Below are 23,003 nucleotides of genomic sequence, written 5' to 3' on the forward strand. Positions count from 1 at the left end.
TATACTTTTTTCGGTCGATTTACATCTATAGGCCGAATTACAGGACTGGACTTCACGGCCACCTGCAGATATGACATTATTAACGATTACGGAAATGGATTAATACCGCCGTTAGAGCTGGCGATGTGGCGGCCACGGTCAAAGTTATTTGCAGGTGTAACGGAGACCTTTCGTCGTCCACATGCCCCCTGCGATGGCAAGCATGTAGTTAAGGTGCCCATGTTCGGAGCATGGGAGCCCTGAAAGCTTCGGTGTGTAGGGGCCTGGAGTCAGTGCAGAGACTGCGCATCCGCTCTCTGCCAGGACATATGCCGGTTCCACCGGAGTACCGGAACGGACCTCCAGGGTTGGTAGCCCTGGAGTGGGGGTGTACCCCGGCGGCTAGCCTTACTACAGAAGGGATTACTTGTTCATGAATTTTCCTGAACAAACCAACGTGGCAGAGGGTGCACGTAAACACCCTCGTTTAGAGCCGGCTGTTTCGCCTGAAGCGAAACGCCGAAAGAGTACGGAGAGTAAGAAGATAGAAATTGAGGCTAGAAAAAGCTTACAAAAGGCTTTTTTTAAAAGTAGTAATGTACCGAAACCCAAATATTTGGTCATTACAAAGGAGGATGGAAATTTCTCGAGGGTGAGTCCTTTTCTCATCGCTCGAGAAATAAACAAATGTGCTGGAGGCCCTGTTAAAGAAATCAGGAAAACTTTTACGGGACTCCATGTAGAGACTGTTAATGATATACAGTCTCAGAAGATTTTAGGGCTGAAGAAAATTGGAGAGCTAGCGGTACGTGTAGATCCCCACGGCACGCTCAACACCTCAAGGGGTGTTGTGGTCTGTCGGGATCTTTTGAATTGTTCGGAGCAAGAGATTGTAGAGGAGCTGGCAGCACAAGGAGTAATAGAGTGCCGTCGATTGAACATGAGAAGGAACGGTGAGGTCTTACCCTCAGCTTCTCATGTCCTCACTTTCAACCGGCCTACTTTGCCAGAAAAGATAAGAGCGGGGATTCACCGTTTGGATGTGCGGGCATTTGTCCCACAGCCGATGAGGTGCTTCAAGTGCCAACGCTTTGGCCACACCGCTCTTAGATGCGAAAGACCGCAAATATGCGTGTGCGGTGAAGAGGTGCATGAGGGAGAGCCATGTAAAGAGCCTCCTACATGCATAAACTGCAAAGGAGCGCATTCTTGTAGATCAAGGAATTGTCCTGTCTACAAAGATGAGGTAGCTGTGCAGGAAGTAAAAACCCTGCAAAAGGTCAGCTACTTCGATGCAAAAAAAATAGTTAACGCCCGTAAGCCTAGAGCAGCAACATCTTATGCTCAGGCTGCGGCTACTGTTCCTGCTCCTGCTCCGATTGCTGTAGATGAGGCACAAATCATAAATAAACTTGCTCCCACTTTGGCTAACATGATTGAGAGGATCATCGAAAACAAGATGAAACCTCTTGGCAATAAAGAACTTGTTAAGCCAAAGATAGTGATACAGCCTGCTGAAGATAAGTCGATAAAAGTGAAAGTTGCTCCTCCAGAAAAGAAAACGGACAACAAACCTGAATGTCAAGTCCGTCTCAGCGAGATCCTCGATGAAAAGAAAAAGCCGATACCTACAGAGTCTGTTATGGAGGCTCCCAAGCCTCCTGTAACTGAAGTGGCCTCTAAGCCTCAGAGGCCACAAAAAATCACACAGGGGGGGCGAGTGTCCCCCCTCCCACAGGCGGTGACCGGTGCGACCCCCGTGTTGGGGAGCGGGCAGGTTGTCGCCTCTCAATCGGCGCCTGAAACCGGCGCCGATCCATGCCCGTCGTCGTCGGCGGCTTCAGTGGTCTCCGATACGGAGACCGGAAGCCTTACAGGCGACGACCTTCTCCGCGAACACGATGCTGTTCGCAGGATGGAGAAGAAAAGAAAAAAGGGATGGCCGAAAGGAAAACCCAGGCAATAATTTAATTAAAAATTAAAAATTAGCGAGTCGATTGTACAATGGAACATCAATGGATGTTTTTCAAACATCCATGAGCTCCAACGCTTGGTACATGACGTAGACCCGATTTGTATATGTCTGCAAGAAACGCATTTCCGCCGAAATGAAAATTTTAAATTAAAAGGATTCGATATATTTCGGCGAGATCAACCGCCAAATGTAAGAGTTAGAGGTGGAGTAGCTATATTAACATCGACTAGAGCTACCACCGAAGCGGTTGTTCTAAACACCAACCTACAAGCGGTCGCCGTTAGAATGAAGCGACCGCTTAAGATCACTGTGTGCAGCATATACTTACCGAATTACGATTGGAATAAGGATGACATAGAAAGATTAATTTCCGAGCTTCCCCCACCTGTTTTACTGGTGGGTGATTTTAACGCTCATAATTCTCTCTGGGGATCGGATCGAGTAGATCCCCGTGGAAGAGAACTGGAAGGGTTCCTGATGAATTCTGAACTTATTATTTTAAATGACGGATCAGGAACCTTTTTCAATGCCAGAGATGGATCGACGTCCTGTATAGATCTTGCACTCATAAGCGGATCGATAGCACCGAGGTACAGCTTCCATGTTATAGACGATCTGCATGGAAGCGATCATTTCCCGGTGCAAATTGTAACTGATGTTACTAGAACAATATATCCCATCCCTAAAAGATGGTTATTTGAAAAGGCAGACTGGACGAGCTTCACAGCTAGAACGATGCTCCCAGAAACAACCGGAGTTATCGGAGACGATGTCGACGCCATAACAAATGCAATAATCGAGTCGGCATCGAGATATATTCCCAAAACATCTGGGAAACTTACAAAGAAACCCGTTCCATGGTGGAACGATGAAATAAGTGAAGCTATAAAAAGAAAGAAAAGGGCGTATAATGCCTTTAAGAAGCGTCCTAGTATAGAAAATCTTGTTGCCTTTAAGAAATACAGGGCGTATGCAAAACGTGTTATGATAGATTCGAAAAAACGATCCTGGCAGCAATACGTGTCATCCATTGACAAAACTACTACTGCATCAGATGTTTGGAGGAAAGTGAAGGCGATTTGTGGGCGTAATGATTTTACTCCCATAACTAGCCTTCAAGATGAAGATGAAATAAAAGATACTCCATATGAAATTGCAGAGCTGTTATCCAATCATTTCGAAAAGGCCAGCAAAACGGCCAACTACGAGGAAGGTTTTCGAACCAAAAAAGAAGAACACGAAGGTCTACTAAATTTTGGAACTGAGTATAATTACTCATATAATGTACCATTTAAAATGGAAGAATTCGCGAAGGCGTTGGAAAAATCAGGTAACACAGCTGCTGGTCCGGATGAAATCCACTATAATATGATCAGGCAGCTGAATACCACTGCAAAGTGTAGATTATTAGAACTTTATAATAAAATATGGCGGGATGGAACGTACCCGCAGCAGTGGAAAAAAGCTCATGTTGTTCCAGTACCAAAGAAAAATAAAAATTTAACAGACCCCAATAGCTACCGTCCTATTTCTTTGACGTGTGCTATGGGGAAAATTTTGGAAAAAATGATTAATAATCGACTCGTCTGGGTTTTGGAAAAAGAAAACCTGATATCACCGTATCAAGCAGGTTTTCGACAATACCATTCTACCACTGATCAAATGATCAGCTTAGAGGACATTATATATAACAGCTTTATTACAAGGAAACATTGTGTCGGAGTCTTCTTTGATCTTCAGAAGGCTTTCGATATGACCTGGCGTCATGGTATAATGCTCCAGTTACATGAATGGGGCATTCGTGGCAATTTGCCTATACTACTCAGCAACTACATGAATGATCGTACCTTCCAAGTACGCGTCAACAACGAATATTCACGTGAAAGAATCTTGGAAAATGGCATACCGCAAGGTTCGCCGTTGAGCGGTACCTTGTTTACCATTGCCATTAATAAATTGATATTAGCCATTCCAGTAGAAATCAGCAAAAGCGTCTATGTTGATGATCTGGCAATCGTATATGCCAGCAACAAGACTGCTATAGTGAGGTACAAATTGCAACGAGCGATCAATGCTCTAAATGAAGTTGCAAGGAATACAGGATTCCAATTCTCACCAGAAAAAACGTGCTGTGTACACTTTTGTAGGAAGAGAATTCCTCATCAAAGTCCTGCTCTGACAATTGATGATAATCCAATACAATATAAAGACAGCGTAAGGTATTTAGGACTAGTATTGGATAAATCCCTCACATGGGGATTACATATACAGGACTTGAGTGATAGATGCAAAAGAGCCCTAAACATTATAAAATGTTTATCGAACCTAAATTGGGGCTCAGGAAAAGAGACATTATTGAGACTGTATAAAGCATTGGTTCAATCTAAACTAGACTACGGATGTATCGTATATTCATCCGCTAGAAAGTCGCACTTAAGAAAGTTAGACGTAGTTCATAATAGCGGAATAAGATACGCAACAGGTGCTTTCCGCACAAGTCCGGCGGCTAGTCTGATGTCTGAAGCCGGAATAATGCCACTACATTATAGAAGAGAGATCCTCTTGTTAAGATATGCAGCAAATATATGGGCTTTCCCTGACCATATAAATAATAAATTGATTATGAATCATCCCATGGCTGCATTATACGAACGTCGTGCTACCTATTCCAGACCAGCCGGAATTAGGTATCACGAATTAAGAAGGAAATATGAAATTGCTATACCAGAGACACTAGCAATTTCTACTAGAGAAATACCGCCATGGCTCTTGCCAGCGGTAAATACAAGTTTGGATCTCTCTCAAGGAGAAATAAAAAAGAAACCAGCAGTGATCATCCAGCAAGATTTTTTAGCAACCGTCAGTAGTTACGAAGAACATATTAGAATTTATACTGACGGTTCTAAAACTGAACATGGTGTTGGATGCTCGATATATGTAAATGAAGAAGCCCACTCTTGGAGACTGCCAGATGTGGCCAGTGTCTACACGGCAGAGCTCACTGCAATTCAGCAAGCTCTTCGCTACACTGAACACTATTGCGAAGAGAGAGTGCTAATATGTTCTGACTCATTAAGTGCACTTGTCGCAATTCGGAACAAGAACATTAAGGATGTCCTAATTGCAAACATCCTGTCCATTTTATACGTTCTAAAACAACGAGGACAGCGATGCGTATTTGTATGGACTCCGGGGCATGCTGGTATTACAGGTAATGAAATCGCAGACGAAGCTGCCAGAAAGGCAACAGTCTGCGATGATTTGGATGCATTTCCTGTAAGAGTGGCAGATATTAAAAACCGTCTAACAAATATAGTAAGAAACAAGTGGAACGCTGAATGGAGGAGTTTAAATACAAAATTAAACTCAGTTAAAACTTCTCCTTATAAATGGAAAAGCGACTTTAAATTGACTCGCCGTGAACAAGTAGCGGTGACCAGACTTAGAATCGGTCACACGCGATTAACAAATTTATATTTGTTAACCGGCGAAGTGAGACCAATGTGCAGTGTTTGCAATAAAACACTGACAACCAAGCATCTAATAGAAGAGTGTACCATATATGAGGACCTCAGAAAGAGGTTTTGTTTTAAAAATAATATTAGTGCTGATCTGGATAATGGAAATGAAGAAAATATAGTTGCATTTTTACACGCCAGTGGACTTCTTAAAAGTCTGTAAAATGGAAGTTTAAAGCTGTGAAAAAGATACTCTAAGTGGTAGTTATATATATATACATATAGAAGAAAGAGGAAAGATATGGTATTGAGAAGATTAATTATAATTTTAAGTTCATGGTCTTTTGAGAACCTATCTCAAATTTTAATATTGGGGCCCTTTACACCCCGTAAGTGTTTGTGATTGTCCTTGTCTTTCATGTTTTAATGTTTACTGTGAAGTTTGTGTTTTTTTAAATAAAATGTAAGGGCCCTTTACACCCTTACATATGACGATCCTGATGGAGATAATAATTTCTTTTAAAGAATGTGACGAGGGCTAATGACCTTAGCAGTCGATGCCCGTAAAAATTCAGTTAAAAAATAAAAAAAAAAAAAAAAAAAATAATAATAATAATAATAATAATAATAATAATAATAATAATAATAATAATAATAATAATAATAATAATAATAATAATAATAATAATAATAATAATAATAATAATAATAATAATAATAATAATAATAATAATAATAATAATAATAATAATAATAATAATAATAATAATAATAATAATAATAATAATAATAATAATAATAATAATAATAATAATAATAATAATAATAATAATAATAATAATAATAATAATAATAATAATAATAATAATAATAATAATAATAATAATAATAATAATAATAATAATAATAATAATAATAATAATAATAATAATAATAATAATAATAATAATAATAATAATAATAATAATAATAATAATAATAATAATAATAATAATAATAATAATAATAATAATAATAATAATAATAATAATAATAATAATAATAATAATAATAATAATAATAATAATAATAATAATAATAATAATAATAATAATAATAATAATAATAATAATAATAATAATAATAATAATAATAATAATAATAATAATAATAATAATAATAATAATAATAATAATAATAATAATAATAATAATAATAATAATAATAATAATAATAATAATAATAATAATAATAATAATAATAATAATAATAATAATAATAATAATAATAATAATAATAATAATAATAATAATAATAATAATAATAATAATAATAATAATAATAATAATAATAATAATAATAATAATAATAATAATAATAATAATAATAATAATAATAATAATAATAATAATAATAATAATAATAATAATAATAATAATAATAATAATAATAATAATAATAATAATAATAATAATAATAATAATAATAATAATAATAATAATAATAATAATAATAATAATGCCCTGAGGTAGATAATCCCCACGTCCGGAACACAACATCTATGTTCCACGTCCAGGGCGGCAACAGCTGTACCTTTGTACATCACATATAGCTGGCTAACGGGGTTCCGAGTAAATTCCTCGGTTATGCATTGTTGAGTTTGACCTGGTTCCAACTTCAGGTCACTAAACGGACTGGATTTTTGGCTACCTGCAGGAAATGGAGTAACATATGATTTTGGAAATGGATTCATACCATTCTTAGAGCTGGCGATGTGGCGGCCAGGGTCAATGTTATTGCAGGTGTAACGGAGACCCTTCCGTTGTCCACATGCCCCCTGCGATGGCAAGCATGTAGTTAAGGTGCCCATGTTCGGAGCATGGGAGCCCTGAAAGCTTCGGTGTGTAGGGGCCTGGAGTCAGTGCAGAGACTGCGCATCCGCTCTCTGCCAGGACATATGCCGGTTCCACCGGAGTACCGGATAGGACCTCCAAGGTTAGTAGCCCTGGAGTGGGGGTGTACCCCGGCGGCTAGCCTTGCTACAGAAGGGATCCACTGTTCATGAATTTTTCTGAACAAACTAACGTGGCAGAGGGTGCACGTAAACACCCTCGTTTAGAAACCGCCGATTCGCCACAAGCGAAGCGGAAAAAAAGTAAGGAGAGTGATAGAATTAGAAAAGATGCTGATAAAATCAGTAAAGATTTGAGAAAAGCTTTGTTTGGTAATAATGTTCCCAAACCAAGATTTTTGGTCATTACAAAAGAGAATGGTAACTTTCAAAAGGTAAGCCCATTCTTAATTGCTAGAGAGATTACAAATTGTGCTGGTGGTCCTGTCAAGGATATCCGTAAGACGTTTAACGGATTACATGTCGAAACTATAAACGACATGCAAAGTCAGAAAGTCCAGGCGTTGAAGAAGATCGGCGAATTTGCGGTTACTGTCCAACCGCATAGTACCCTTAATTCATCTAGAGGAGTTGTTGTTTGCCGTGATCTTCTTAACTGTACTGAAGAAGAAATAGTGCAGGAAATGTCTAGTCAGGGAGTGACACATTGTCGCAGACTTTCTATGAGACGAAACGGTGAGATTCTTCCTTCGGCCTCTCATGTATTGACATTCAATAGGCCAAGTCTTCCTGAAAAGGTACGAGCTGGCATCCATCGGCTTGATGTACGGGCATTTATTCCGCAGCCGATGAGATGTTTTAGATGTCAACGTTTCGGACACACTGCCGCTAGATGTGAAGCGCAGGAAATTTGTATATGCGGATCGAAGATACATGAGGGTGATCCATGTAAAGACCCTCCAGTCTGCATTAATTGTAAAGGGCACCATAACTGTCGATCCAGGAACTGCCCAGTATACAAATCAGAAACAGCCATTCAGGAGGTTAAAACGCTTCAAAAAGTCAGCTACCCTGAAGCGAAGAAGATTGTTAACCTACGTACACCTAGACCATCGACTTCATACGCAGAAGCAGCTGCTGCTCCCCCCACACCTAAAATCAACGTGGAGCAGTTGCTTAATACGATGGCGCCAAGTCTCGCGACAATAATAGAAAGAATCATTGACTCCAAGATCGAGTCTACTCAACAGATACAACAAAGTAAACATGAGAAGGCTCAATCCCGGACTGACGTCGCCGACAGAAGACCCGCACCAGCGCAGTTTAAAAAACCGGCAAAATCCTCGATTATAACTCCAGCAATAGACGTAATGAAGAAAAATCTTGATTTATTCGACAAAGATCTAAAGATCACCCCGACGACGAGTCATATAGCTAAGGATACTGTGACAAGAGTACAGGAAAAATCTGCGTCAACCAAAATGGAGGTGCAAGTAACTATCGAAAAAGCACCAGACACAGACGATATTAAAACCGTACCTACAGAGGCCGCAAAAGCTCAGAGAACAACTGTGGCGAGAGCATCTGTATCAGCCGGCCCAAGCACAGCCTTAGATATCGAATCGAGTTCATCAGCCGCCGAAAGTGCATCGGTTGCAAGTTTAGACTCAATTGCAACGATGCTCACAGCACCATTGAAGCTTTCATCACCTGATGTAAGCCGGCGAACGTCATTGGCGTCAGAAAGAGAAGACGAAGCCATGTCCGAAGCCTCAGACACTCTGTCGTCGGAAGTTGAGGCCGTTCGCAGGATGGAAAAGCGGAGTAAAAAAGGTTGGCCGAAAGGAAAGCCTAGGCGGTAATTTGTGGATTCGAAGTTATTAGAACATAAATTTTTGAACATTTTTGATTCATAGAAATGTGAATAATTGAACCTTTTTTTATTTTTTTTTTGAAGTGGGATGGGGCTAATGACCAAAGTAGTCGATGCCCCTAAAAACCTCAAAAAAAAAAAAAAAAAAATAATAATAATAATAATAATAATAATAATAATAATAATAATAATAATAATAATAATAATAATAATAATAATAATAATAATAATAATAATAATAATAATAATAATAATAATAATAATAATAATAATAATAATAATAATAATAATAATAATAATAATAATAATAATAATAATAATAATAATAATAATAATAATAATAATAATAATAATAATAATAATAATAATAATAATAATAATAAATAATAATAATAATAAATAATAATAATAATAATAATAATAATAATAATAATAATAATAATAATAATAATAATAATAATAATAATAATAATAATAATAATAATAATAATAATAATAATAATAATAATAATAATAATAATAATAATAATAATAATAATAATAATAATAATAATAATAATAATAATAATAATAATAATAATAATAATAATAATAATAATAATAATAATAATAATAATAATAATAATAATAATAATAATAATAATAATAATAATAATAATAATAATAATAATAATAATAATAATAATAATAATAATAATAATAATAATAATAATAATAATAATAATAATAATAATAATAATAATAATAATAATAATAATAATAATAATAATAATAATAATAATAATAATAATAATAATAATAATAATAATAATAATAATAATAATAATAATAATAATAATAATAATAATAATAATAATAATAATAATAATAATAATAATAATAATAATAATAATAATAATAATAATAATAATAATAATAATAATAATAATAATAATAATAATAATAATAATAATAATAATAATAATAATAATAATAATAATAATAATAATAATAATAATAATAATAATAATAATAATAATAATAATAATAATAATAATAATAATAATAATAATAATAATAATAATAATAATAATAATAATAATAATAATAATAATAATAATAATAATAATAATTAATAATAATAATTAATAATAATAATTAATAATAATAATTAATAATAATAATTAATAATAATAATTAATAATAATAATTAATAATAATAATTAATAATAATAATTAATAATAATTAATAATAATAATTAATAATAATAATAATAATAATAATAATAATAATAATAATAATAATAATAATAATAATAATAATAATAATAATGCCCTGAGGTAGATAATCCCCACGTCCGGAACACAACATCTATGTTCCACGTCCAGGGCGGCAACAGCTGTACCTTTGTACATCACATATAGCTGGCTAACGGGGTTCCGAGTAAATTCCTCGGTTATGCATTGTTAAGTTTGACCTGGTTCCAACTTCAGGTCACTAAATGGACTGGATTTTTGGCTACCTGCAGGAAATGGAGTAACTTATGATTTTGGATATGGATTCATACCATTCTTAGAGCTGGCGATGTGGCGGCCAGGGTCAATGTTATTGCAGGTGTAACGGAGACCCTTCCGTTGTCCACATGCCCCCTGCGATGGCAAGCATGTAGCAATGGTGCCCATGTATGTCGGTGCATGGGAGCTCTGAAAGCTTCGGTGAGTAGGAGCCTGGAGTCAGTGCAGAGACTGCGCATCCGCTCTCTGCCAGGACATATGCCGGTTCCACCGGAGTACCGGATAGGACCTCCAAGGTTAGTAGCCCTGGAGTGGGGGTGTACCCCGGCGGCTAGCCTTGCTACAGAAGGGATCAATGTTCATGAATTTTCCTGAACAAACTCACGTGGCAGAGGGTGCACGTAAACACCCTCGTTTAGAAACCGCCGATTCGCCACAAGCGAAGCGGAAAAAAAGTAAGGAGAGTGATAGAATTAGAAAAGATGCTGATAAAATCAGTAAAGATTTGAGAAAAGCTTTGTTTGGTAATAATGTTCCCAAACCAAGATTTTTGGTCATTACAAAAGAGAATGGTAACTTCCAAAAGGTAAGTCCATTCTTAATTGCTAGAGAGATTACAAATTGTGCTGGTGGTCCTGTCAAGGATATCCGTAAGACGTTTAACGGATTACATGTCGAAACTATAAACGACATGCAAAGTCAGAAAGTCCAGGCGTTGAAGAAGATCGGCGAATTTGCGGTTACTGTCCAACCGCATAGTACACTTAATTCATCTAGAGGAGTTGTTGTTTGCCGTGATCTTCTTAACTGTACTGAAGAAGAAATAGTGCAGGAAATGTCTAGCCAGGGAGTGACACATTGTCGCAGACTTTCTATGAGACGAAACGGTGAGATTCTTCCTTCGGCCTCTCATGTATTGACATTCAATAGGCCAAGTCTCCCTGAAAAGGTACGAGCTGGCATCCATCGGCTTGATGTACGGGCATTTATTCCGCAGCCGATGAGATGTTTTAGATGTCAACGTTTCGGACACACTGCCGCTAGATGTGAAGCGCAGGAAATTTGTATATGCGGATCGAAGATACATGAGGGTGATCCATGTAAAGACCCTCCAGTCTGCATTAATTGTAAAGGGCACCATAACTGTCGATCCAGGAACTGCCCAGTATACAAATCAGAAACAGCCATTCAGGAGGTCAAAACGCTTCAAAAAGTCAGCTACCCTGAAGCGAAGAAGATTGTAAACCTACGTACACCTAGACCATCGACTTCATACGCAGAAGCAGCTGCTGCTCCCCCCACACCTAAAATCAACGTGGAGCAGTTGCTTAATACGATGGCGCCAAGTCTCGCGACAATAATAGAAAGAATCATTGATTCCAAGATCGAGTCGACTCATCAGATACAACAAAGTAAACATGAGAAGGCTCAATCCCGGACTGACGTCGCCGACAGACGACCCGTACCAGCGCAGTTTAAAAAACCGGCAAAATCCTCGATTATAACTCCAGCAATAGACGTAATGAAGAAAAATCTTGATTTATCCGAGAAAGATCTAAAGATCACCCCGACGACGAGTCATGTAGCTAAGGATACTGTGACAAGAGTACAGGAAAAATCTGCGTCAACCAAAATGGAGGTGCAAGTAACTATCGAGAAAGCACCAGACACAGACGATATTAAAACCGTACCAACAGAGGCCCCAAAAGCTCAGAGAACAACTGTGGCGAGAGCATCTGTATCAGCTGGCCCAAGCACAGCCTTAGATATCGAATCGAGTTCATCAGCCGCCGAAAGTGCATCGGTTGCAAGTTTAGACTCAATTGCAACGATGCTCACAGCACCATTGAAGCTTTCATCACCTGATGTAAGCCGGCGAACGTCATTGGCGTCGGAAAGAGAAGACGAAGCCATGTCCGAAGCCTCAGACACTCTGTCGTCGGAAGTTGAGGCCGTTCGCAGGATGGAAAAGCGGTGTAAAAAAGGTTGGCCGAAAGGAAAGCCTAGGCGGTAATTTGTGGATTTTAAATTAGAAGATTGAAATTTTGTTCACTTATTTTCATCATGGAAATATGAATTAAAGAACCTTTTTTTTTTTTTTTTTTTTTTTTTTTTTTTTTTTATTTTTTTTTTTTTTTTTTTTTTTTTTTTTTTTTTTTTTTTTTTTTTTTTTGAAGTGGGATGGGGCTAATGACCAAAGTAGTCGATGCCCCTAAAAACCTCAAAAAAAAAAAAAAAAAAAAAAAAAAATAATAATAATAATAATAATAATAATAATAATAATAATAATAATAATAATAATAATAATAATAATAATAATAATAATAATAATAATAATAATAATAATAATAATAATAATAATAATAATAATAATAATAATAATAATAATAATAATAATAATAATAATAATAATAATAATAATAATAATAATAATAATAATAATAATAATAATAATAATAATAATAATAATAATAATAATAATAATAATAATAATAATAATAATAATAATAATAATAATAATAATAATAATAATAATAATAATAATAATAATAATAATAATAATAATAATAATAATAATAATAATAATAATAATAATAATAATAATAATAATAATAATAATAATAATAATAATAATAATAATAATAATAATAATAATAATAATAATAATAATAATAATAATAATAATAATAATAATAATAATAATAATAATAATAATAATAATAATAATAATAATAATAATAATAATAATAATAATAATAATAATAATAATAATAATAATAATAATAATAATAATAATAATAATAATAATAATAATAATAATAATAATAATAATAATAATAATAATAATAATAATAATAATAATAATAATAATAATAATAATAATAATAATAATAATAATAATAATAATAATAATAATAATAATAATAATAATAATAATAATAATAATAATAATAATAATAATAATAATAATAATAATAATAATAATAATAATAATAATAATAATAATAATAATAATAATAATAATAATAATAATAATAATAATAATAATAATAATAATAATAATAATAATAATAATAATAATAATAATAATAATAATAATAATAATAATAATAATAATAATAATAATAATAATAATAATAATAATAATAATAATAATAATAATAATAATAATAATAATGCCCTGAGGTAGATAATCCCCACGTCCGGATCACAACATCTATGTTCCACGTCCAGGGCGGCAACAGCTGTACCTTTGTACATCACATATAGCTGGCTAACGGGGTTCCGAGTAAATTCCTCGGTTATGCATTGTTGAGTTTGACCTGGTTCCAACTTCAGGTCACTAAACGGACTGGATTTTTGGCTACCTGCAGGAAATGGAGTAACATATGATTTTGGATATGGATTCATACCATTCTTAGAGCTGGCGATGTGGCGGCCAGGGTCAATGTTATTGCAGGTGTAACGGAGACCCTTCCGTTGTCCACATGCCCCCTGCGATGGCAAGCATGTAGCAATGGTGCCCATGTATGTCGGTGCATGGGAGCTCTGAAAGCTTCGGTGAGTAGGAGCCTGGAGTCAGTGCAGAGACTGCGCATCCGCTCTCTGCCAGGACATATGCCGGTTCCACCGGAGTACCGGATAGGACCTCCAAGGTTAGTAGCCCTGGAGTGGGGGTGTACCCCGGCGGCTAGCCTTGCTACAGAAGGGATCAATGTTCATGAATTTTCCTGAACAATCTAACGTGGCAGAGGGTGCACGTAAACACCCTCGTTTAGAAACCGCCGATTCGCCACAAGCGAAGCGGAAAAAAAGCAAGGAGAGTGATAAGTTAAGAAAAGATGCTGATAAAATCAGTAAAGATTTGAGAAAAGCTTTGTTTGGTAATAATGTTCCCAAACCAAGATTTTTGGTCATTACAAAAGAGAATGGTAACTTCCAAAAGGTAAGTCCATTCTTAATTGCTAGAGAGATTACAAATTGTGCTGGTGGTCCTGTCAAGGATATCCGTAAGACGTTTAACGGATTACATGTCGAAACTATAAACGACATGCAAAGTCAGAAAGTCCAGGCGTTGAAGAGGATCGGCGAATTTGCGGTTACTGTCCAACCGCATAGTACCCTTAATTCATCTAGAGGAGTTGTTGTTTGCCGTGATCTTCTTAACTATAGTGCAGGAAATGTCTAGTCAGGGAGTGACACATTGTCGCAGACTTTCTATGAGACGAAATGGTGAGATTCTTCCTTCGGCCTCTCATGTATTGACATTCAATAGGCCAAGTCTTCCTGAAAAGGTACGAGCTGGCATCCATCGGCTTGATGTACGGGCATTTATTCCGCAGCCGATGAGATGTTTTAGATGTCAACGTTTCGGACACACTGCCGCTAGATGTGAAGCGCAGGAAATTTGTATATGCGGATCGAAGATACATGAGGGTGATCCATGTAAAGACCCTCCAGTCTGCATTAATTGTAAAGGGCACCATAACTGTCGATCCAGGAACTGCCCAGTATACAAATCAGAAACAGCCATTCAGGAGGTTAAAACGCTTCAAAAAGTCAGCTACCCTGAAGCGAAGAAGATTGTTAACCTACGTACACCTAGACCATCGACTTCATACGCAGAAGCAGCTGCTGCTCCCCCCACACCTAAAATCAACGTGGAGCAGTTGCTTAATACGATGGCGCCAAGTCTCGCGACAATAATAGAAAGAATCATTGATTCCAAGATCGAGTCTACTCAACAGATACAACAAAGTAAACATGAGAAGGCTCAATCCCGGACTGACGTCGCCGACAGAAGACCCGCACCAGCGCAGTTTAAAAAACCGGCAAAATCCTCGATTATAACTCCAGCAATAGACGTAATGAAGAAAAATCTTGATCTATCCAACAAAGATCTAAAGATCACCCCGACGACGAGTCATACAGCTAAGGATACTGTGACAAGAGTACAGGAAAAATCTGCGTCAACCAAAATGGAGGTGCAAGTAACTATCGAAAAAGCACCAGACACAGATGATATTAAAACCGTACCTACAGAGGCCCCAAAAGCTCAGAGAACAACTGTGGCGAGAGCATCTGTATCAGCCGGCCCAAGCACAGCCTTAGATATCGAATCGAGTTCATCAGCCGCCGAAAGTGCATCGGTTGCAAGTTTAGACTCAATTGCAACGATGCTCACAGCACCATTGAAGCTTTCATCACCTGATGTAAGCCGGCGAACGTCATTGGCGTCAGAAAGAGAAGACGAAGCCATGTCCGAAGCCTCAGACACTCTGTCGTCGGAAGTTGAGGCCGTTCGCAGGATGGAAAAGCGGTGTAAAAAAGGTTGGCCGAAAGGAAAGCCTAGGCGGTAATTTGTGGATTCGAAGTTAGGAGAACATAAATTTTTGAACATTTTTGATTCATAGAAATGTGAATAATTGAACCTTTTTTTTTGTTTTTTTTTTGAAGTGGGATGGGGCTAATGACCAAAGTAGTCGATGCCCCTAAAAACCTCAAAAAAAAAAAAAAAAAAAAAAAAAATAATAATAATAATAATAATAATAATAATAATAATAATAATAATAATAATAATAATAATAATAATAATAATAATAATAATAATAATAATAATAATAATAATAATAATAATAATAATAATAATAATAATAATAATAATAATAATAATAATAATAATAATAATAATAATAATAATAATAATAATAATAATAATAATAATAATAATAATAATAATAATAATAATAATAATAATAATAATAATAATAATAATAATAATAATAATAATAATAATAATAATAATAATAATAATAATAATAATAATAATAATAATAATAATAATAATAATAATAATAATAATAATAATAATAATAATAATAATAATAATAATAATAATAATAATAATAATAATAATAATAATAATAATAATAATAATAATAATAATAATAATAATAATAATAATAATAATAATAATAATAATAATAATAATAATAATAATAATAATAATAATAATAATAATAATAATAATAATAATAATAATAATAATAATAATAATAATAATAATAATAATAATAATGTGTAACAGTGCACCCTAGTAGGAGGTATGAAAATACCTCATTCATGACATGCTCATCCTGTCATTTAAAAAAATACACATTCCTCGTGATTGTGTTCAGATGAACACAATGATTGTGTTGCACAAGAAAATTTTATATATAATTAGTGATTAGTAATTTAAATACATGGTGAAATAATTTTCAATAGTTACTAATAATTGACAAGGATATTTATACTGTAATTTTGGTAATGAGCGGCCTTTTGTTATTTAATGGAAATTGTTACTACTACTACTACTGCAACTACATCTACAACTACAACTATTAGTAAATTTATGTTCTAAAGTGTGAAGTTTTTTCGTAGTTTCAATTTTGTCAACTAAGTTCATTTTGTGTTGTAATTCTGTTTCTAGAGCTCTTAGTGTGTCATTTTGGGATATGTTTTCTTGTTCCATAAGATTTATATGGTAAAGGGCTGCAGGCGCCTGGTGTTGGTATAGTAGGAATTCTTTTTGAAGCCGTTGGATGTGTTGGAAATCAAGAGTGGTTTCTTCACGAAGAAGTTGGAGTTCATCTAGGAGATCGTCTATCGTTTCTAATTGTTCTTTTTTTTTTTCGTTTTTCTTACCTTTTTTTCTAAAGATAATTCTAAAAATGTTAATTATGCAAGACATAACTTATATATATACAATATAACTAATATATATATCGTAAGCTGATTGTATTTACCTTTATCAAGAGTTTTCTTAAGGTGCTATGTGTTTTACGGTTTTTGAATTGTTTTATAGTGATATTTTATTTACGAAAACGACGTTGCTATAGAATCCAAGAGTTAACAATTTGGACACAATAAACAAATTTAATAAAATTACGTTGCTCGGTGACCTAACTATAAATTAATAAATAAAAAAAATTAAAAATAATAATAGTAGTAATAATAAATTAAAATCAGAAATAATTAGAAAATATTCATGTTTTTCTAGTCAATATACAAAAAAATCTCTTACCAACAAGTGAATTTGATGCGTTGAAGGGTTTTCGGAATTAATTTCCATCCTAAGGTACTCGCATATTTGTAACAATAATTAAAACTTCACATATTAATTATGAAAGTTGTAATATTTGCAACTTTAAAAATTACATCACAGATGTAAGGGGGGTTATCAGTAAATGATAACATGTGATGCAAGTAGTCAAAAGATCATGTGACTCATAAATTACATTTTTTGTTGTGTTTAATGAATTTTGTTCATGGTTAGGATGATCCAAAGGGTTGCCACTTGCCCTCCCTCACAAAAGGTTGATAGTCAGAGATCTAGCCTACATAGATATGTATTGAGAAAATTGGCGGTTCCTTAATACTGTCTTTAACATGTTAACTATGAAACTCCATTCTTGGTCTTAAGTTAAATGTGCAGCTGGACTATGAGACCCTTTTGATTTGTTAGTATAATAGTGATTTCCAACTACTGAGGGTCTTTATTCTGTCTCATTTTTTAGTAAAAAATGTATTTGTAATAGAGCAAATACATTTGCTCTAATACAAGGTGATTCCAACAATATACTTAGCTTCTTTGTTCATTGCCTTATTCAAAAGTTACTAAGCTATTTCCTCAAAATTATAAATTTTATATTATTTTTATAAAATATCAACAAATTTTTACAAAATAAATTTAATTTGTAGAACAGTTTTGTTATTAAGATTGGCTAACAAGTTAAAACCCTGTTAGAAATGGGCTATGCATATGTGCCTGGATGTTTTTTTCTAAATCATTATTAGACTAAAACAATTATAGAGAAAAAAAATTGTAAATAGTGTACATAAATCTTTTTAAAAACTTCTACTATAATTTGAAATATTTCATTTTTTCCTTGTACAATTTCCTTTTGAATTGTTATTACAAACTTATAAATAAAATAAAAAGTAAGTGATGCAAAAAAATCAGATATAAATTGTTTCTATGTACATTGTGACAACCCTACAGGCATGGAATTCATTATTTCAGATGATTGAAACATCTTTCCTTATTTCCTTATTCCTTATTTCATTTTTGTAAACAAAACAGTGTATTATAATTATGAGATCCCCATTTTTGTCTCATTCACTGGAATCACCATTTGTTTCACTCACTGAAATGCTGTGAGGCCCAAATTTATGTCTCACTTCTTTTTTTTCGTAATAAATACACATTATTTTAGGTAGAAGAGATTTTGTATTGAAAATGTTCAGATTGAATAAAAAAAATTGCATCACTGAACTCAAGTATTACTTTTTTTTGTGTATCAGTTAACCTGTTATAAGGCATATAACATGATATAATCTGTCAGGAGGTAACCTAAGAAAATCTGATTCTTCATAGTTAACGTGAAAGTTTTATGATATCTGCTAAAGAAAAGAGATTTAATTGAAAATAAAATCACGAATTGTTGTGAACAAATCTGAACTGTTCATTCAGATATTACCAATGACGTCCCAATGTAGTGACTTGTAAAAGAAACACAGTAAGCCATCATATTGCTCATTGGTTTTTTTTTATTTTTAGGAAAGGGAGAATTGTTATACCAAAATTTTCATAATCCAATCTACTATTAGACTTAGCTCCACTCTCAGCATTTTCTCATCCTAAACCTCATTATTACTCATATTTATATAAATTTATTTGATAACATAAATACAAAAAATTTGTTTAAGTAATTGCTTGCTTCTTATATCATAAATAAATTCTTTGATAAGATCCTTTCAGCTCATTATTTATCTTAATAATTTGGAACAAATTATTCCTTTGCAAACAATTAACAAAACATGCTAATTATGTAAATGTAATTGATTCTGTTCATACATTTAATGAATTATATACTTTTATTTTATACAGTATAAAAAATTTTAGTATAATAAAAAAAAAAAATGGAGAAAATTATAAATGGTTGAACAGAAAACTGAGACAAATAAACAATTTCCAATATTTACAAAGATAATCATAATGTTTGGATGTGGTTGTAAGTGCGTGACCAAAAGGGATGCTTAATTCAGTATCAATTATTTAGACTCAAATTATACAAGCAATGAAAATCTTGAGAAAAAATGAATTCAAAGTGATGATTGGCTGAAATGAATACTTCTAAAAATGACATATCATTTGAAATGAAGTTATCAATTTTGTGGTAAGGCCAATGATATTGATGCAATGACAGCAGTAAAATCAAACAGCAAACTGCAAGGAAACATGATTTTAAATATTTGTGGTGTATGAAAAATGCCATCCCTGATTGGGATTTGAACTCAGAACCTTCTGGATGAAACATGAAGACACGACTACTCTGCCACAGAAATCTCAGCAGACATTTTTCAGATTTCTGTCATTATGATGTTTGATTGAAACTGGTCATAAATATATATAATAATTTTTAATTTTATTTGTTGTACATTTAAATCTATATTATTTTTTAAGTTAATTACAATTTTTTATTTATTTGATGACAGGCAATTTATTTCAAGTTTATAAACTGTACTGATATTTAATTTTTTTTAAATTTCATTTATAATAAACAATCTTTCCTTTAAGTGCAAATTTGCAAAAGCAGACATTTTTAAGTCCATTTTTTTATTTCACCTTAGAAAGGTTTTCTATTGTACAATAACAAGAAAATAAATGATTTATAAAAAACTATGCTAGGATAATTTTTGAAGACTTTTATTAAGAGTCAATAATTTAAAAAATCACATTGATTTTAAGCAATAAAAAACAGCACATTTTTACCTATTAATTAAAAATAATTGTACAAGACGTTATACCTTCTAAAACACAGATTAACTTTGAAGTCAAAACTTAATCAAATTTTCATGTTGAAAATCTAGTCTCTTATTTAACTTCTAAAATATGCAATGATCTGAGTGTAAAAAAATATAAGAGCAAACTACATTTTGATACTCAAAGGAGCATTTGATAACAAAACTAAGTGAAATAATGACTAATTTGGAAAGGGTTCTATAGAGAACGTGATTAATTTAATGAGATAGATCAGAATTTCAAATAATTACAATATTCTTTGGATTCAGGTAGAGTTAATTATATGAATAATAACGCAAGAAATACCTCATTTGCACAATTTTAAAAGCAAGGGCATCCATGTTACCACTTAATTGGATTTCCTATAGGGCAGATACTAGACACTGTAGTGTATGTAATATCTGAAGGTGGATCAGTAGTGTGCTATGGCATCCCCTCACCTGCTCTTAACATAACTCAGCGATCTCTCCTCACACTAGCAGCCAAAGTAGTGTATTCCAAAAGTCATCTCCATTAACTTACAATGATTTGCACCGTATCTAATTATGACATTACTATTACAGCAACGGAATATGTTCTGGTAACTTGTTATTAAAAATAAAATTATTTATGCCTAATATTTTGTTCAGGATATTTGAAGTAATTTATTTATTTATTTATTTCTTGAAAGTATATGCTTTTTTCAAGTATTTTATTTTCGAAGTCTGTTTGCTATAAATAAACAGAACAATTATGTAAAGCAAAAGTATATGAAATGAATTGTTTATTATAGGCTATAATGTTATTTTCTTTGACAAGGCATAGTTATTTACAAAAATTATTTTTAAATAGCATGTATTCATTATTTTTGTAGTGACCAGTAGCAAGTGTTCCACATGCCGCTTATAGGGTTGGTTTAGAGGAGGCAAGTAGAGGCAAGTAGAGGCAGCTTGCAGGAGGGCCTGCCTTTAGATTTTACATACACTATATAGATAATGTGACAGAAAATAACATTTTGGAGAAGTGTCTGACTTTTAGCAAATGTTGAAAGTGCTGGTTGGGTAAAAATATTCTTACTCCAGAAAATGCAATTTTATTTTTGAACAGGAAAGATTGGAGAAATCTAGCAGGTATGGGAGAAATGTTATGAAGTGCAGAAAACAATTGATTAATGAATTTAATTAGTCAAAGTTCTATAATTCAAATCTCAATTTTTTTATTAGGGAGTTTTCTATTTACGGAGGTAAAATAATGTAACTCAAAAATTGTATGAAATAATTTAATAAAAATTTATGTTACTCTATAATAATGTACTACTGAATTATGTTAGAAAAGACAAAATGTGTATAATATTATGTAAAAATTAAAAAAAAAAGAAATACAGTACAATCAATACCTTTAATTATTTCTTTAAAAAAGTCTATAATTTTTTTTAAGTTTTCTTTTGGCAGATTTGAAAATCAAGGGCAACCAATCTTCACTAATGCACTAAATACATCATCTTATACTTCGCTTGTACTTTCAAATAATGTTTGAAGGTTATTTATTGGAAATTATTTATTTATCTTCAGAAATTGTATACAGTATGTAAATCTTTATTAAAAGTTTTCATCAAAGAAGTAATATGTGTATAAAGTCCTTGAAATTTTGGAATAATGGAGGTGATTTAGAGAGGATTTTTCAAGAGGGCAAAGTAAATGTTCGATTTAAGGAGGTTTGACTCTATTAATATATATTTTTTCCAAATATTCTGGCTGAAGTAATTGATTACTTCCTATTGTGTTAATTTATGGCGTCACATTTATCTATTTGTGGTAGCTAACATGGTAGATGACTTATAGTTGTTGTGGTAAAATTAATTAATTAATTGTGTTATGGTTCAGATTAATTTCATTGTTGAATGATATATATATATATATATATATATATATATATATATATATATATATATACATATTTTAATATAATAAGTAATTGTAGGTATATTTCTCATCTCCTTCTAAACCACAGGACCAATTTCAACCAAACTTGGGAAAATTATTCCCTACTAACTGAGAAAAAAATACTGTGGGTGTTCCTGTCACAACTACTGTGGGAGAGATGAGAATCTTAAAACATTATAAAAGGCTAAAATTCTAGAACATTTGGGAATATTCTAGAATATTTTGTTAATGTGTAGAGCTTTCTAAAAAAATTTACATTTTGAAACATTCTGCAACATTATAGAAATTTTTTTTACTTTTCTGGATTGCCACTACATTATTACCACCATAAAATCAGTCCTGTCATTATGCTCTTAGATAATTTAAATCCATCAAAACTTTGCAATGGTACCAGGTTCAATGTGAAAAGATTGTTAGCAAACATTAAGATACATTATTAATAGGAAGATAGAAAGGTCAGGACGTATTCATTTCTCAGATATCATTGAGCCTAACTGGCTTTCTCTTCAGTTTCAAGCGATTACAGTTTTCGTTAGACTTGCTTTTGCCATCACAGTTAACAACGCCCAAGAACAATCAATCAGTGTGGTGTTAACCTAAAATTTCCATATCTTTCTCATGCTT

At 32.6% G+C, this 23,003-nt stretch overlaps 1 protein-coding gene and 1 long non-coding RNA gene across 2 annotated transcripts in view; both read right to left on the reverse strand.

Annotated features, from left to right (window-relative positions):
* Nucleotides 1–17,752, reverse strand: part of LOC142329393 (uncharacterized) — a 216,839-nt gene extending 199,087 nt beyond the window's left edge. The window contains exon 1 of the long non-coding RNA XR_012757487.1: nucleotides 17,677–17,752. This is a non-coding gene — a long non-coding RNA (uncharacterized LOC142329393). The remainder of the gene's footprint in view (nucleotides 1–17,676) is intronic.
* Nucleotides 1–23,003, reverse strand: part of Egfr (epidermal growth factor receptor) — a 644,558-nt gene that overhangs the window by 434,292 nt on the left and 187,263 nt on the right. The gene's annotated exons all lie outside the window — the stretch shown is intronic.

The sequence above is a fragment of the Lycorma delicatula genome, chromosome 8, assembly GCF_047948215.1.
Source record: "Lycorma delicatula isolate Av1 chromosome 8, ASM4794821v1, whole genome shotgun sequence".
Lineage (NCBI taxonomy): Eukaryota > Metazoa > Arthropoda > Insecta > Hemiptera > Fulgoridae > Lycorma > Lycorma delicatula.